The 16,882-nt window shown below is 40.7% G+C and overlaps 1 protein-coding gene across 8 annotated transcripts in view; it reads right to left on the bottom strand.

Annotated features, from left to right (window-relative positions):
- The window catches only part of ADGRL3 (adhesion G protein-coupled receptor L3), a 518,947-nt gene that overhangs the window by 390,935 nt on the left and 111,130 nt on the right, over window positions 1-16,882 (bottom strand). Inside the window, exon 1 of one of the 8 annotated variants that reach the window (XM_065689646.1) lies at window positions 1,794-1,833. The exons of the other annotated variants lie outside the window; for them this stretch is intronic. The gene's annotated coding sequence lies outside the window, so the exon portion shown is untranslated. Of the gene's footprint in view, window positions 1-1,793; window positions 1,834-16,882 lie in introns of those variants that run through there. 8 annotated transcript variants of the gene reach the window in all.

Raw genomic sequence — 16,882 nt, 5'->3', positions numbered from 1 at the left:
CATATAGGAAGTCCACATTTGTTTCTAATAAGAGAATGAAAGTAATGAGATGTCAAGGAACAGTTTCCTTAGGCCAGAGACTTCAAAGGTGAGTCTGGCAGCTTGTCCCACATTTATTGTTTGCATCAAGCTTAAGAGTTTCTAAAGAGCAACTGCCCATTTAAAATAATTATAAGCTGCAACTTAAACTGGACGGCATATGAATGTATGATAAAACAGACCATTGTCCAAATTTCAGTGTCAGCCCTATATCAGAGAACACATAGCTCCAGATGCTGGATTAAAACTATAAACTGAAAATGAGCATATAATTCTTTCAGCTAATGCAGAAGGGTCACACTGCTTAATGCAAAAGCGACATTAAATGAAAGTATGGACTACATTATCTCAACATACAAGCTGCAGCAACAGGTACTTCTAGTGTGCCTATCATCTGTATCTATTCTGGAGCAAGAGACAGCATATCCAGTAAAAAAGTAATTCCACTGAGGAATTATTCCTCCTCTCCCTCCCCCCCAGTATTCTTTTAGTCAAACTTCTGAATTACAGCAGAGGTGGGAAAAAAAGGGAATACGTAAGGGAAAAGAAACAAAAACACCCTGCTTGTTGCTTGTCTTGCAGAATTGTACTGCTTTTTCATAACTGAGTCCTGCTGCTTTGGAATCCAGCACAAACATTCACTCAGGTAGGGGAAGCCCTTAAAATAAGGGCTGTAGTGGCAGACAATAAGTATCAGGGTCCAGGTTCAATACTAAAAATAAAATGAAAAGACACTACATCTACACCAATAAGCACAGCACAAAAAACCTGCAAAGTCCACTACGTGCAAATATTGAGGCAGGCAAAACTTAATAGGCAGCTAATTTGTGTACCACAGGCACCATTGCTAAACACAGTGTATACCTTCTAATTGATACCATTTTTAATGTGTGTCTGTGTGCATGTATTTACGAACATATACACAATTTATCGTTTATCATCTTTCAGCACACACTCTGAGTCAGCAGATACAGGGAAATATGTTTGAGCAGTGTTTAAAATGACACCCTTTACAAATGAAACCATCTAAATCCGGTGTTAGAGAATTAATGAGCTTCTCATGTAAATCACGCATAATTTACAGTGGAATTTGTCCTTGTGCCAACAACCACTTGCGCTGCATAATAATGAAAGCAGGGCTTCAGATACATGACGCTATCTGCAGCCTCCTTGTGTCCTGCCTCTGCTTTTGCCTGAATATCCAAAAGAATATAAACTATAAACCCTTTCAAAGTGCAGTAATACGAGGAAGCAAATAATACAGTCTCCATCTCCCATTTCTCCTTTCAGCCTCAGGCTGAAAAATATTACAACCACCATCCAGAGACACACCTTTTAAGAGCTGTTAATTTTCATTTAAGAGCATTTTAAGTTCAGGCACAGCCCAGTTCTGGGTTGCATATCTGAGATGAACATTAAGCCTTTGTAACACTATTGAAGGCATTACCTGTGTTCTAAGCAAAAGAAGGGGCAATGACAACTTCAAGGAACAGAGGGGAGCCAAGGGTACTGTGATATACCACTCAAGGCATACATGACAGGTGCTGCCAACAGGCATAGACCCAAAGCCATGATGCAGACACAGCAGTCTTGACTCAAACCCCATTTCTGCTGAGGAATAAAGCCTGAAAGACCTCACAAACAGCAACTTACAAAACAAAAAAAAAAATCTTTTTTTTTTTTTTTTTCTTTTAGCAATCACTAAGCCACTGCCTCCCATAACACCACCACCCCTTCTCACATCTCCCCCTTACCACCAGGAGAATCTGAACAAACCACTGCATAACAGGACTCATTCCAGCACCCAACCTGTCAGCCTCCTACCAGGAGAAGAGGTAAATACCCCCTTGTGCACAGATGGGGCAACAGCTGGGATCCATAATCCAACAGGGAACAATGCAGGGCTGGGGGTCCAAACTCAGAGCACATGGGCAGCCCAGCTAGTGAAATCCCACTCACTCCCTGCAGCACCAAAGTAAATCAGCTTCTTGTTCCCTTCCCTTCTCTGGGACTACAGCCTGCATGTACTGTCTGAGGTGTGCATGGAGACCCAGCAAGGCTCTCAGGATGCAGGAATGGGAGCAGCAGTGTGGGGTGCATATGGAAACACTTAATTGTTCTTCCATCCCAAAGCCACAAATACAAACCTGCTTCTGTATCACCTTCACAGTCTCTTCTAAATGTATTTACAAGGGCTCCCCTGTCTGTTCCTTTCTGTTATTACAAAGCATTCATATTTGATGCTTGTTCAACACAAAAAAGACATTCACCTATCTTTTCCTACTACTTTGCTTAGCAGCCACACAGAAGAGCTCGTTAATAAATCCCTCCAGACCTCCAGGAAGGAAGCCCATATTATAAAACCTGGAGGGATCACACTGCTGCATTGTGCAAGGTTGTGCAGGATGAAGCAATAAAACCAGGAGTCTGAATTTTTAAAACAAAGGACACATTCTGCTGATGCATGCTTATGGCTCTCAGTAGGGGTGACCATCGATGCTGATGGAAGTAGAAGAGCAGCAGGTGGAAGAACATCCCCACTAGCACAAGTGAGGTATCTGAGGTGTCAACAGTCGGGTCCCACAGATGTAAGAGCCTTCTCAGTTGCCACATTTCCCCTGACTTGTGCTGTTGTTGGCAAAGGTCCCATCCACAACTGCTGGTTGGTTGTTATTATTATCGAACAAGGCAACTGGATTTAGTAGCATCATATCTGGATTTCTCCACCTTTCTCCCCTCATTGCTAATGCCATCACCTTACCAGTCCAATCCAACCACCTTTACTCTCAAGATTTTCTTGCCTCCTTTTCTCCTTCCAAGCCTTTTACTCTGCCAGCCTGACTGGTCAGTAATTTTTATTAGCACCAGTCATTAAACATCCAGCTCTGAGACAAGACCATGTGCCTAGTAAAGCCAAAAAACTCTATGTATGGAGTGCAGTGTATGCCCTAGGGACACAAAATGATAGCATACCCACAGCTTAAGTAGAGGTAGGATTTCACCTGAAGTGCCTGCTCCTCAGATTTAATTGTTAAAGTATTTCCCATTTCACTATTAGTTTTAATACCTGATATTCAACAGATATGAGAGTACACCTGCCACTTTCTTCTCTATTTCTTTGTTTTTCTCGCTGAGTTGGCCCAGCAAAACCTATGAGAGTTTTCAATAGTGAACTCAACTGTGGGAGTGAAGACGGCATGATCTGTGCTTCATTTTGCACAGCAAATTCGGCATAAGCAGATGCACACCTTTAAATTCATTGCTGATGGGCTGATGAGCATCAACATTAAAGCTGGTGCCAAGTCCTCTCAGAAATCCTACCAGCCTGTCCTAACTGAGCAGCGGCTGAAAAAACTTCTTCCATCCACCACTGAGATGTGGGATTTTCTTCCAGTTATGTGATTTACAAAGGTATCTTGCAGACTGGAAGCAAAATGTCCAGACAGCCCCCTGGGCGTGAAGTGAGTCCTGTAGTCATCCAAAATACTCATTAAATAAAACTATAGAAATAATGGCCTCTTTGTCTATGGGTGGTCAGAAAATAATGAGTTAAAGCTCCTAGTGGTCCTGACTTCTCCTTAGCTCATCTCAGTGGTCATTAATTGGTCATTACTGGTGGAGATAGAGGACCCTAATGCTTCCCTGTAATGCAGCATTGCCTGCACATCTCCATATTGTTCTACCCTTAGGGGGGACTCATGGCAGACAATAAAAGTGTAATCTCATGCCAGATATTCACAGACATCCCCCTGTAAAATAAAACCGAAAAGGAAGAGAATCCTTGTGAAATGGTATCTCACAAACAGAGCTGGTAAAGGGGGGGGCAAGCATCTCCTCCCTCCACTTTGCAGCCTTTCTTCAGGACCTGTCCACTCTTCATTACACATAAGTATACTTAACTCCCTCTCTGGTATTCCTCCTAATGAAAATTGTTTGGGCAGCCCAGAATTACAACCATTTACATAATGACTTAATTTTTAGAATCAATTAGAAATTTTTTAGAAGTCTTTCCATCGCCAAAGTTCTGCACCATGCCAGGTGGTTCGTACAGCTGGTACAGGTGCCTCCTTGCAGCTCTGAGCATGCTTCTTTGGACTTGCAGAAGGTGGACAACACTCCTCCAGCTTTAAAACCCACCAGATTACAAATATTGTGGCTGCATAAGAAAATTAATTACTCTGCAGCTTCAGCAGAAACTTCACCACATTTAAATTAAATGGGGGGAAAACCAACCAATTAACCAAAGAAACACTGCCCACGCCACAGCAACAGTTATGTTTGTTAAAACAAAAAGCAGCTCTCCAGCTCCCCCAGATTCTGAAATGTAACCTTTTTTTTTTGCATGTTTCGCAAGGAAGCGAGAGCAATGCTTTTTTTGTCTCTCTTATTTGTTTTCCCTCCCCACCCTGTACCTCTGAACCCACCAGTTGCTTTCAATCATGTTTGAAAGAAGGGTAGAAAGATGAATTGATTTTTTTTTTTTTTTTATTTTATGATTTGTGAACACTGGCAGCTGGACAGAGGCAGAGCTGACAATCAGCCCTCTGCCTTGCGAAAGGCAGGTAAAATTCAACCGCTATAAAGAACTTGAGAGTGAATGGGTGACCAATTAGTAGATGCAAGCAAGAAAAATTAAAAGCTAATGTTTCACTCAAAAATTAAAACAACAAGGTTAAACAAAACAGGAACTATGACACACTGCACACAAGATCTCATGTTAGAATCAGTTTGAGTGCCATAATGCAACTCAGAAAACCAGACTCCCTGCAGCTCAAAATGACGCTGCTCCTGCACTGGGAAGCCCAGGAATGCAGCTCTCCTTCCTTCCTTCCTTCCAGTAATGTTTTGTAATAAAGATATTAACTAGTTTGTGAGAAGCAGCCTGGAGGACATCTTGTCACCCACCTATTTCCCCCTGCCACCGATTTTTTCTTTCCCTCTCCACTCCTCAGGGACACCACTGATCCCTTTGCTGTGGCCCTCCTTATTCTCTGCTGTGGTTCTGCTTTACATATGGTCCCAGCAGGTTATTCAAGCTCACTAAAACCCAGGGTACACTTGGATTACTAAGGCTGTGTGGTACATGAGCAGATTTTCCTTGCTGTGCCCAAGAAGGCACTCACAGCTTTTTTAATGGATCTCACAGCTCTGTAAAAAGTTTGAGCCCTTCCTCTCCAAGGACTCACATCTGGGTTACTGCAACATCCTCTCCTGTGGCCTTGCAGAAAATCATCTTGACGTATTTGGTTTTTCTTAAAAGCTGCCATGAAGATCCTTTCCACACCTCGTTGCTTTGACCACATCCCACTTCTATGTTTTTCTTTCATGGTTACCTCTACATCACACAACCAGAATAAATGCTGTGCTTCTAGCTGAAAGGTTTTTCTTCATTGCTTTTCTCCAACTTGAATATCACCTCTCCTGCTACCAAAACACAGTTCTACTCTGCCACTACTACAACTATTTCCCCTGAATTTCTGTATTCGAAACCCAAACGAACATGCTTTCTCTTACATTGGCATGGAAAGAAGAGCCACTCATTGCTGAAAACTTCTCTCTAATCCTTCTCTACAGCCCTCCCTTGCTGCAAGGCAGAAGACAGACTCCACATCTGTTTTATGATATGCACTGAGTATGGTACAAAAACACCCCTGGCCTTGTAACTGCCACTAAAAACAACACATGCAGCAATACTTGCAGCCATAGTGCATTTATATGGTAGATTTTTAATAGATCTTGCTTTCTGACATGCTGAGGCTAACAACTGATGTGGGTCACTGTCCACAGCCTCCCTACACCCTGTCTGTAACGGCACCCTACAGTGAGGGGGCTCCAAAGCAGGTGCCCTTCTCTGCTCTGCAGTCATACAGCACCTACTACATCTGGTCCTGGCCCACATCTGGGGCTCCCAGATGTTACAGGAACTGGATAATATTTGGATAATAACAATAACATGCTCTGCTGTTTGTATTGCAGCACCATTGCGGTCATCAGCATTCCTTACATGTTACTTCAACTTGCCCCTTGCTATCTCTACATAGCAATTTTTTTGTTAGAGTCCTAGAAAACCTGACTTCCCTTAAAATCATTGACAATCCAGAGGAAAGGCTTGAGGTGGGAGCCAGTTGCCATTCCCAACAGCTCTCAGCCTTCTTCCCTCCAACACATTTTCACATCCTTGCCCTCTTCCAGCTGGGTCACCTCCTGCCCATCAGAGCACTGTTTATTTTCAGCAGAAGGCAGGAAGAGTCCAAATTAATAGAAAACAGGAGGTTTCTGTTTTTCATCAAAATCTGCAAGGTTATGGATAGTGTGGACAAAAGAAACCACTAGAAAAGGAGTTGGCAGTACAGCAAAGCAAAATTTTAGTGATGCTTGCAGGAGCAAACCCATGAGATTCAAGCGCTGCTTCAACGAGGGAAGTATCCCTGCATCCTCAGGAAGCAAGCAGCCTGGTGAGGGGAAAACTGGGCCTTCCCCATGTCCCTCAGCTGAGCCTGCTGGTGATCAGTGCATTCGGTTTTGGAACTTAGAAACCTGCAATTCAGCAATGAGTGTGAACTCATGAGCCAGGGTCCAGATGTGTGCTAAGTGAATAGAAATGTACTGTTTTTTCAAAAGGTGCTTAACTTCATTGAGGCTTTTTTAATTATGTCTTCTTAGAAGACTATTGTAATTTCTTTATATGTTTATCAGCAGGGATGAGATATGTTGGATGGCTCTATCAAATTTGGTATCAAATTTGCAGGTATTTGAAAGCGAAAAGGAACATTAGGTTTGATGTACTGTGTTCCTTGGGCTCCTTTGAAAGCATTGTAAGGAAGATTAAAAAAAAAATAATAAAAATAAACCCAGACATTGACATTATTTTTTCCCTGCACACTGTATATCTTGATGTGCTATTTGGCATTCCAAACCTGGTGTCTGCAAAGAGAATAAAAGAAGACAAAATGTTCTGCAAATGCAAATATACAACTCTACATTACGCTGAGTATCTCCTGATATCTCTATATAAAATGAAAGCAGTGCTTCAATTCCAGCTCTGGAGTACCTGAACGACACAGAGGAAAAGCAGTTCTTAAAAAGATCTATTATTGAGCAGTCTGCAGGATGACACATCTGCTTGTTAATATATAGGAGGCTAGGAAGGATGTGGCTGTGAGTGATGAATTCTGAAGTATTGCCTGTGTACACCAAATCACATCGCTCTTTGGCAATGGAAAAACAGAGGCCTCAGAAACCAAGAGCAGGAGAGAGAAGTTTTAACAATAAAAATATAACAGTAATAATTATTAGCTTCCATTGTTTCTGCAGACAAAAGGGCAATCACTTTAATTCCTCAGCATCTTGCCAAGTCTCTTAACTCTAACAATTAGCACACCAAATGAATATGAACCAGGATGCAATTACTGAAGATACAGGGAGAGGAGGGGGAGACAAGGGCAGAACGATTGCTCAAATTATTCCACTTTAAGGAACATCTCAGTGAAACCAGCTCAAGCACACTATTAACTGAAGTAAAATGAGAAGAAAAACACTGTGGAAGAAGATATGTGAAACTAGATCCTTCCCGTTCTTTTTCCTATATGGGCTATGTGTGGGAGAGAACTATTCCTACACCCCTACCGAGGATCTTGTGTTTTCCACTACTGCACACACATTTCCTCACTGCAATGTTGATGGGAACTGATAGAAACAAAATGTTTCTTCTTTTCTCTTCCTCGCTGACGTCTGTCTAAGACCTACGTATATCTCACGTCACCAGCATCCTCAAATCTTAACAATTTCTTTCAACCCCAGCTCAGGGTTTAAGAGTAATTTTGTACTTCCCTTTTCTAATGCAGCACGTACATATACATTACACACATAAGCATGTGCATGATTATGTAAACCTTCCCAACCAAAATACTCAATCCACATTCTTCTTTCTCTGGGGAGCAGATGAAAGAACACCTACAGATGTGCACCGCTGGAAGCTATTTGGAAACTGCAGCAATAAGAGCAATATCAAGAAACAACTGAGAGAAAAATAAAACCACACGAAACCAAGGCAAAGTGGTGTGTCCACCCAACCCAGCCAGACTGATGAAACAGATTTGCTTTCAGTTAAAAATTACCTTAGATGGAGTGCTATCAGTCCATATATGTGGACACATAATACACTTTTTTTTTTTATAGTGTGAAAACACAAGGAATTAAAAACACGATGGGGTTCCTCTAGAAACCCTAACTGCGAACTTCCTGGCATAACTGCAGCCAAGTCCCTGCTTTAATCATGCATGTGTTTTGCATTATTTCTTATTGACTTTTCAAACTCATAAAAGGAGAAATTAAAAGAAAATCTCAGTGACTAGTCACACAACTGATCTTTCTGGGCTCATAATCCCACAGACCTTTACAAAACAGTCTTATTTTAAACACCTGGGTAATCTTGTTGAAGTCAGGGAGATTACTCACAGACATGAAGTCAAAGATGTGAATCACCAGGTATCCCTACTGATGGACAAGGCAGGACTCCCTTAGAGACATTCTTTAAGTGCAGAGCCATAACGGTGATTTTTTTTCTTTTCATTTTTTCACATTTTTTTCAAGGGGAAAGCTAAAATAAGAAGTGATGCAAGCACGAGATGCATCGACTGCTAATCTCAAGTCTGCAGAAAATCAGAAATACCTCAAAGGCAACTGGGGAGCCTGAGATGGGATGAAATGTTAATGCAACCCTTGCTTGACCCACAGTTGCAATGTAACTGCTAAAGCTATAATGGATTCTAGCAAATCATTAATATAACCTGCAGCGTCTTTATGGAGACTCAAGCAAAATACAGGAAGGACACCAAGTAAGTAAGCATCAAATGAAGGATTAATTTATAAGGAAGCCATTCCAGGAGGAACCAGACCAGGCTATTTCCACCTCCAGTGGGATCATGTCTACCTGTTTCAGCTGAAGGGAATAAACTCCAGCAACAATAATTCCACTTAAGGTCAGTAAATATCAGTCTGCTGCCCTGGAAGAGACACATGTTCTACAGAAACCATTTTTTTGCTGATCTCCAATTCAAGTGTGGACCACTTCCAGCCCTGATTCCTGTTTAAAGTCACATGAGCCTGGGTATAATATTTCAAGCATCCAGGTTTGGGTTCTTTAATTGCAACTTTCTGTGACTTCATGATTTATTCATGTCAGGATGTACTCAAAAGTCTAGCATATCACTGTGATCCTTGCACAGCATACTGTTAGCTTTAAAATTTCATAAACCACCACATACTTGACAAGTTGAAAAGTTAACAAGGGTTATAAGGCGGGGGGGGGGGGGGGGGGGGGACGGGGACGACACCAACATGCTGAGATCTGATCAGCTAAGCCCCCAGAACTCCAGGCTTTGCTTTTCAGAAGTGCAGCACACAGCTTGCTATTAAAAAGGGAGACTATTACAATATTGGCTTTATGGCCTATGTTTCCCCATTCCTCAGCTAAGATAAAATACATGTCTCCTCTTTAATGAATGCCATACTTACTTCATACATACTGGCTGTAAACTATCAAATAGGATCTCTGTCTAACGAATAAATGAAGTCTTGCTCGCAGCTTTTCCCAAAGACCTCTGAAAAGAAAACGGCTTGTGGGGCCACTCACCCCTACATAGGCATATGAGCAGTTAAGAGCTACCAAAACCTGCCCTTCAGCCCCATACAAATCAACTATCATCTCCACACTGAATTCAGGGTACTCTGGGGGAAGAGGAGAGAAACCTTGCACTTTTGGAAATGAAGAATCCCTTAGCTAAAAGGACTATTTGAGATATTTTATTTAAAAGAAGCTGCCTCATTGTAGAAAAGAAATACAAGAAAATTCAGCCTGGAAAGGTTTCTACAAGGGTAAATCAAAGTTCTCAGCCTACAACCAGTAGAAAAACATTACAGGCAGGCACAGTCAATGTCAGCAGAACAAAAATAAATACACAAATATGACCAAGATACCTTGGCAACATTATGAGCATCAAGTTGTACCTAGATGGACAGAGACTATTGTTATGGGGTTTTTTTCACGTCTACTCAATTATCCCAACCAGTTTTTGTGCATTCCCCCTGATTCCCACCAGTGATGATGCAGTTCTCACATACATGCTTAGGCTCAGTGTCAACTACCGCAGGTCTCCCTCAGAGACAAAGGGGCTTTCGCTGTACACATGAACTTCCAGATGAAGTGTGGGGGATGACAAAACTGCCTTTCAACTGTTTTTTAAGCCAATAAACAGCACTTTAAGAGCAGCTTACCATTTCAGTTGTCCTGTGAATGGACTTCTTCAATGGGCAAGCAACAACAGCAATTCACTTTCATCCCAAATGAAACAAAAGGATCAAAGTGAAACCAGAAACTATGTGTGTAGGGCACCAGAATATTTGATTACTGCTTCTGAAAATATACCTGCATTGCATGAAAATCTCCCAGCAGACCGTTCTGCACCATGTTTTCATTTTCCAAATGCAAATTGAATTTAAGCAGCTTTGCAAAGCCTGTTTTGTTAACAAAATCAGAAAGCAATGTAATGCAGTCCTGCCTCTCTTTTGCCTGCACCAGCAAGGACGGGCCAAATCTGCAGGATAGGGCAGGGGGGAACACGCAGGCAGGGGGTGATTTGGTTTCTGCATGGAACTCAGAACTTAAGCCAATGAGAAATTTCAAGCCTACTTGGTGAACACTGAGCTTACGAGCAAACACAGATTACTGCAAGTTGGGCTGCAGTGGGCTCTCCTTGAAGGAGCTTCTGCAAACTCAGAAGCATAATTTAATAAAATGCAATGGGATTCAAGCTAATCATAAAACTTCCCGTGACCAGAAGACTGAATAAAATTGCTTCTTCTTGTCCATTATGTCTTTATTTTTGATTAGGGAAACAAAAGCTGGGAATCAAAATGTCAGGCTTTTTCATCCCCAACGGGTTCCTATGGATACTGAAAAGGAAGAAAGTGCCTTGATTCTTGTAAAGATAATTAGCATACCTTCAGGGTGAAAAATAGGTAGAGCCATTAGCAGCAGTCAGACAGCCCACACGTGGATGCAGACTTCTGGAAAGACCCTTTAATAAAAAGCTGAATCTTATCACTCCATTGATTTCTAAGATGAGTACATAAAAATACATTTATTTCATGCACTTGCCATGACATTTCATTACTTTCCAGAAAATGATAAGCACTGGCTCTTGTTTCTTACATGCTAAAACGTATACCACACTGCACACTGGCTCTTGTTTCTTACAGGCTGCATTTTGAAATATGGATTAAAAACCTCCCCAGGCAGAAAGCGTAAAGGAAATACATGACTCAATGTGAAGCTTTATAAAGCTAACTGGCATTACATGTAAAATTTTCCTCATGCTACGCTCCCCAAAATCTTGCTCTCTTTCTGCTGAGGTCATTAAAGCTGATGAGTTTCGTTTCTGGTAATTTCTATTCCCATATTTCTAATCCAAAAAATAAAAGGCTGATTAAAAATCTTTAATCCTTTCTGAAACAATACTCACTTGCATCTGCCCCTGTGTTTCAGCAGCAAGCCCGCGGTCACGAATGCTCTCACCATAAATCTGTCATCACTGGTTGACTCCCTCCAAGTGCCATTTGCATGCAGAAATAAAGCCACGACATTGGTTTACTCTTTTAATTACTTTAATTTGGATGTCAGTGACATCCAAAAGGCCAAAACCCCAGCTTTGTTGGGTATTCCTTTAGTCATCCGCATATGAAGTTCACTAGAGTAAGACAGTCTGATTCCTCCTTATCCAAGTCAAAATGTGATTGTGGTGGTGTTGGTGGTGTTTAAGGATAAAACAAGCAGTTAGATCACTCTCTAAATTGTCAATACAACTGTCTTTCACTAGGACTACTGCAGCCTATACGGATAAGATGATTAATCACTTCAACTCTACCAGCTATTATTTCTAATTAAAAACTAACCCATAAAACCCTATTTTATCACTAGGTCTGTGTGGTAAATAAATTTAAGCGGTCAGTAAAACATGAAGGAAATTACGTTTAAAAAATTACTTTTCGTTTCCAAGTGTATCTTCCTAATTAAAATGGCAGTTTCCCATACGTATCCCAGCAGCACAGTATGCAATAATTTAAAAGTCTTTGAAAGCACAATTCTCAACAAACCCATTAAAATAACTTCTTGCCATCATCTGTTCAATGGAAACTATAGCATTTTAATATTATACCATGCTTCTCAATGTTGACAACTTTACTGCTTCTCTCTTTCCCAGCCAGGCAGTGAAGATTAAAGCGCAAGTAAAAAGAAAAAGCACACACTTCCTAAACAGGCAACTTTATACATACAGCTTAAATCCTCTCCCTGTGCTGGTGACAGATGTGAATCTCTATGGGTAATTACATCACCCTTGCTTTCCAGGCCATCTCAAACCTAAGAGTTTCTTGGGGCACACTGGGGCTTCGCCGGCAGGAAAAAAAGTCCCTTTTTTTTTTGCAGTGCAAAGAAGCTGCTTCGAAGCAGCCCCCAGGGCAGGACTGCCAGGCCAAGATACTGTGTGTGGTCAGCATGAAAATGCAGATGTTAACACCCTTCTAATCATCACTTCACATCTAGCATAGCCATAACTTACTTTCTGTATACAAGGAGCTGTTAAATAAACTCCTCTGCCTTAGGAGCCCCAAAAGGGCACACTCCATAGAAAGCAAAGCAAACTCCTCCATTCCTGATGGAGCACATGGCAAAGAAATGCAGCCCTGCTCTTTAGCATGATTTCAGGGACCAGGACAGAAAATGGAACCCCAGATCCTGAGATGTATTTTTCACAGTTTGACTTACCAAAGGATGAAGCAGAAGGACAGTGCTGGGCACAGGCAGTGTTTTCAGTGCAAAGGAAGGAAGGAAGGAAGGAAGAACAGCTCAACTGAGACATGAAAAAAGGCAAATGCTGCAAGCAAAGCACCAGCTGAACTACCATCTATAAATATTTGAATTATTCTATGCAACATTTCAGAACATAACAAACAGAGAGCACTGGGATTTATATTAAAATTATCCCTCTGTGCTGGTTCCTGTATGTGTATATGAATCATACATATTCTTCTTCAGATGCACTTCATATAAAATTATAGATCATATAAAAAGCTAAGGACCAGAGTTTCAAAAGTACTCAGCATCAGTTTAGATACTGTCAGCAGAGAGACTGCCGGAGAAATCAGCTGATATTTTTTGAGGACAGCAAGGATGGCAGAAAGCACCACGAAACTTTTGAATTTTGCTGATACACAGCCTGGGTGTTAATACTTTTCCAAAATCAGGCCACCTTACTTAGACTCTTAAATGTGTGATAAATGCACTTGAGAAAACCTGACCCTACATGGCCAGTCTTACCTATGCTGACTGTTCAAAATCACAACAAAGCCATAGTTTAAAATCTACCCCAACTACAATGCACTTGAAACATTTATAATGTGCCATATGTATTACTAGTTATTTATTCTTTAGTATAAACACTTAAAAAATTAATTACACGCTCTGTCAGAGCTGTCTAATATATAGGCAATCTCAACTATAAAACATTGCTGTGCTCTTTTCTCTAGCCTCCTCCACCCTTTGAAATTACCTTCAGATGTTTATTAACGGACATTAATGCCTCTGAAATCTAGCAACAGCAAGAGGTAAAGTGTTGCACTCAGTTCAGTGCCATGTATTTAATTCTTGCATCATTAACAAGTGGCCACTAATTTTACCCTTAAACGACAATACAATTTTATGGGACTTTTCCAGAGGCTAATTCTTCTAACTCTTACCACTTTGGGAAGACAAAAAACCTCCAACCCCATCCAAACAAATCTATCCTGAATTGCAATTCTCCAACTCATGTGGTTTTATAAGGCTGCAAGTGCACTGCTATGAGAGTTTACAGCGTGATACTGGACGGACACACAGGAAGAACAGCTTTGGAAGTCTCATCTAACGGTATCACTTTCACTGAGCTGCAAAGATCTTCTTGGAGGTAACCAGCAGTCAAATGCTTGAGCATATGCACAAAACCACACTGGACAACAGGGCATGGGAAAACTGGTTTGGATATATATATACACACACACACATATATATACACATATATATATATGAACTAAGAAAGGAAAATAGGAACATGGATATGAGTAAAACTTAACAGATGACCTTTCTAGCATAAGATTTGTTGAAAATGATCTCTACACCTTGGAAATTATGCAGGAGGAAATGAAGACAATGCATTTAGCGAGAGGTGTTTTCCCTGTTTCATTAACTGCAGGGTGATTACCAATCAGTTGTGAAAGTTATTAAAGCAATTTGTAACTTTAGGCATCTAATGGCATTTATGTAGGAGGGAACTGGCAATCAGCACCACCTAATGCAGCTTGAGGTGTTTCTGGTTTTTAATATATCATAAGCAAATTACAGCTGTGCCTCTAACAATACACCACATCTGAATCTGGCTTTTAGTTTGTGCTATTAATTTGCACATTTTAAGCTGACTAGAACTAACAACCAAGGATGGCATAAGACCATTTCTCACCCTCCTTGCTTGTTTTTTTTTTTTTTGATACAGAGACAAGAAATTCCTCAACAACTTGTTCTGCTCTAGAATAAATAAAATTACTCTTGAACATGCAGAACTTCTTTTAAGGGAGGTCTCTACTTCATTTACCAAAATATCTTACTCATATTAAAGTGAGACTCCTTAATTCTCACATTTGGAACAAGACGTAGTAGAAATAAGACCTGCATCATAACCAGATGAAGGGTTGGTGTAACAAAAATCCATGCTTTATTCCACAACCAAGTCACCAAATCCACATCACCCAGATATTCTTCTAGCTACTTTTTATCCCCCCCCCCCCGACATACTTTTCACCCTCATTAATCTCATGAGTTACTGAAGACCATTGCAAATATGGGTATAACCAGCCAAACAGTCACCTTTGATGCCAGCTATTTCATGGTTTTAGCAGACAATTTTAATTACTCAAAATACTTTATGGTATCTTCTTCAATTTCCTTGATAAAATGTTTGCAGTGGCTTTAAACTTAACTGTGCAGGGAAATGAAAGGCTAACATTTCCTTAACAAGCAAACTTCACCAGAAACAGAAAGAGCACTTCACCATACACTTTTAGTATCATAGGTGATCAATGTAGCAAACACAAAATGTTTATAGAAATCAGTTACCCAAGAAGAGATTTTTTATTACTTTTTAAGTATTGAATATTTCTGAATACAAAAATAAAATAAACACCACATAACCCTCCCATTTAGCCCATAATTGTCCATTACGAACTACTCCCACCAATGAGACTATAGGCCAACATGCTCTCAGTTCAAGCCCTTTTGCTAAGAAATAACTGAAATCTCAGTCTTCACACAAAACCACCCCATAGCACTATTTTGACTGCAGTAAGCCCATTATTGCTTTCTCCATTTTCTAAGATTTCTTTCTTTTTTTTTTATTCCAGGTGTGACAGTAAATCTGTCTTCCTGTCTTCACTTTTACAGACTCCAGCCTATGGGCATTTGCTAAGGTATGTGTCTTCATTTTTTATACCAAGTATTGCTTCATTTCTGAAGAAGGTTTGGAGAAAAAGTCAATCAATCAGTTCTGCATGCCTCTGAATCCTCAGAGAGGTGACTTAGTTATTCAAATAAAATATGATCAACTGAATCAAATCAACTGAAATAAAACCTTCAAACAATTACTTTTTTTCAGCAACTTGCCACCAACCAAGGAGATCTGGCTTTTGATACCTTTGTAAAATGGTATCTGCTTTGGAGTATGGCTTCTATGATTTAAATCCTGAGACCTTCAACTCTCCCCTCTTTATATCCAGCAGGTTTAGGTGCCCAATCTAAAAGTAAGGTGAAATTACTGACTGCAAGATGCTGGTTAGGGTCAGGGTCCACACGAGCATTTCACCACACAGGAGACTGAAAAGTCCTCTTTGTGTCCTGGCATTTCTAGATTTCTCCATCTCTCCATGTCCTGCACAGATAAGCAAGATTTTTCCCTTCAAGGGCTTTCATTCTACATTCACTAAAATAACCCCCCAGTTTTACTGCAGGAGGTGCAGAGGAAGGTATAGTGGGACAGATACTAAGTTGATTTGAAAATTACTGAGAAAGGCTTTTTCTCCCTACTTAAAACTTACTTCAGTAAGTTTAAAATTTGAATGTTCAGGTTGGCTAATCCCCTCTGGGGCTTTGCATTACTAGCAAAAGTTATGACAGCAAAAAGATCTGGATTTGAAGCAGTTACAAACTCATTTGTCTGGAAGATGAAATGGATGGGACAGCACACAGGAGAAAGACATTTCAGAAAAAAATGAGTTTCAATACCATGACACAGGTAATATTGCAAATCCACTCTGCTGTTTCAGCCTCTTTTTTTTTTTTGGTTTATATGTGCACTGAAACACACTTGAAACATTTCATGAGTATATATGTGTAGGTAGAAGAACCCCACAGGGCACCTCAGTCCATTGGGCACAGAGGGAAGTTGTATTGGGATTTTAAAGAAAATTGGTGGCCATCCCTACATAGGCAGAGTGACAACTGTACCGCAGGAGAGAAAATAAGGGAAGCATCCTCCCAGCTGTAACTCCAATGAACCAGGACATGACTGAGGGGAAAAAACACCCCAAACTGTTCAGGGGTTTTCAGCTGTTGTGACATGCAGCAAGCCTGCTCTGTAACCCACCAACGCATACTGCCTTTCTCCTCCTTGCAATTGCTTCCCATCATGAAAACCACTGAACCGAGCTCACAGCCTAACATGTACAGTTCCAGTTATCTAACAAGCCTGTCCTCTGGGACAGA

This window comes from Lathamus discolor, chromosome 1 (assembly GCF_037157495.1).
Source record: "Lathamus discolor isolate bLatDis1 chromosome 1, bLatDis1.hap1, whole genome shotgun sequence".
NCBI lineage: Eukaryota > Metazoa > Chordata > Aves > Psittaciformes > Psittacidae > Lathamus > Lathamus discolor.
The sequence above is the reverse complement of the archived record's forward strand: the minus strand, read 5'-3'. Positions and strand labels throughout refer to the sequence as shown.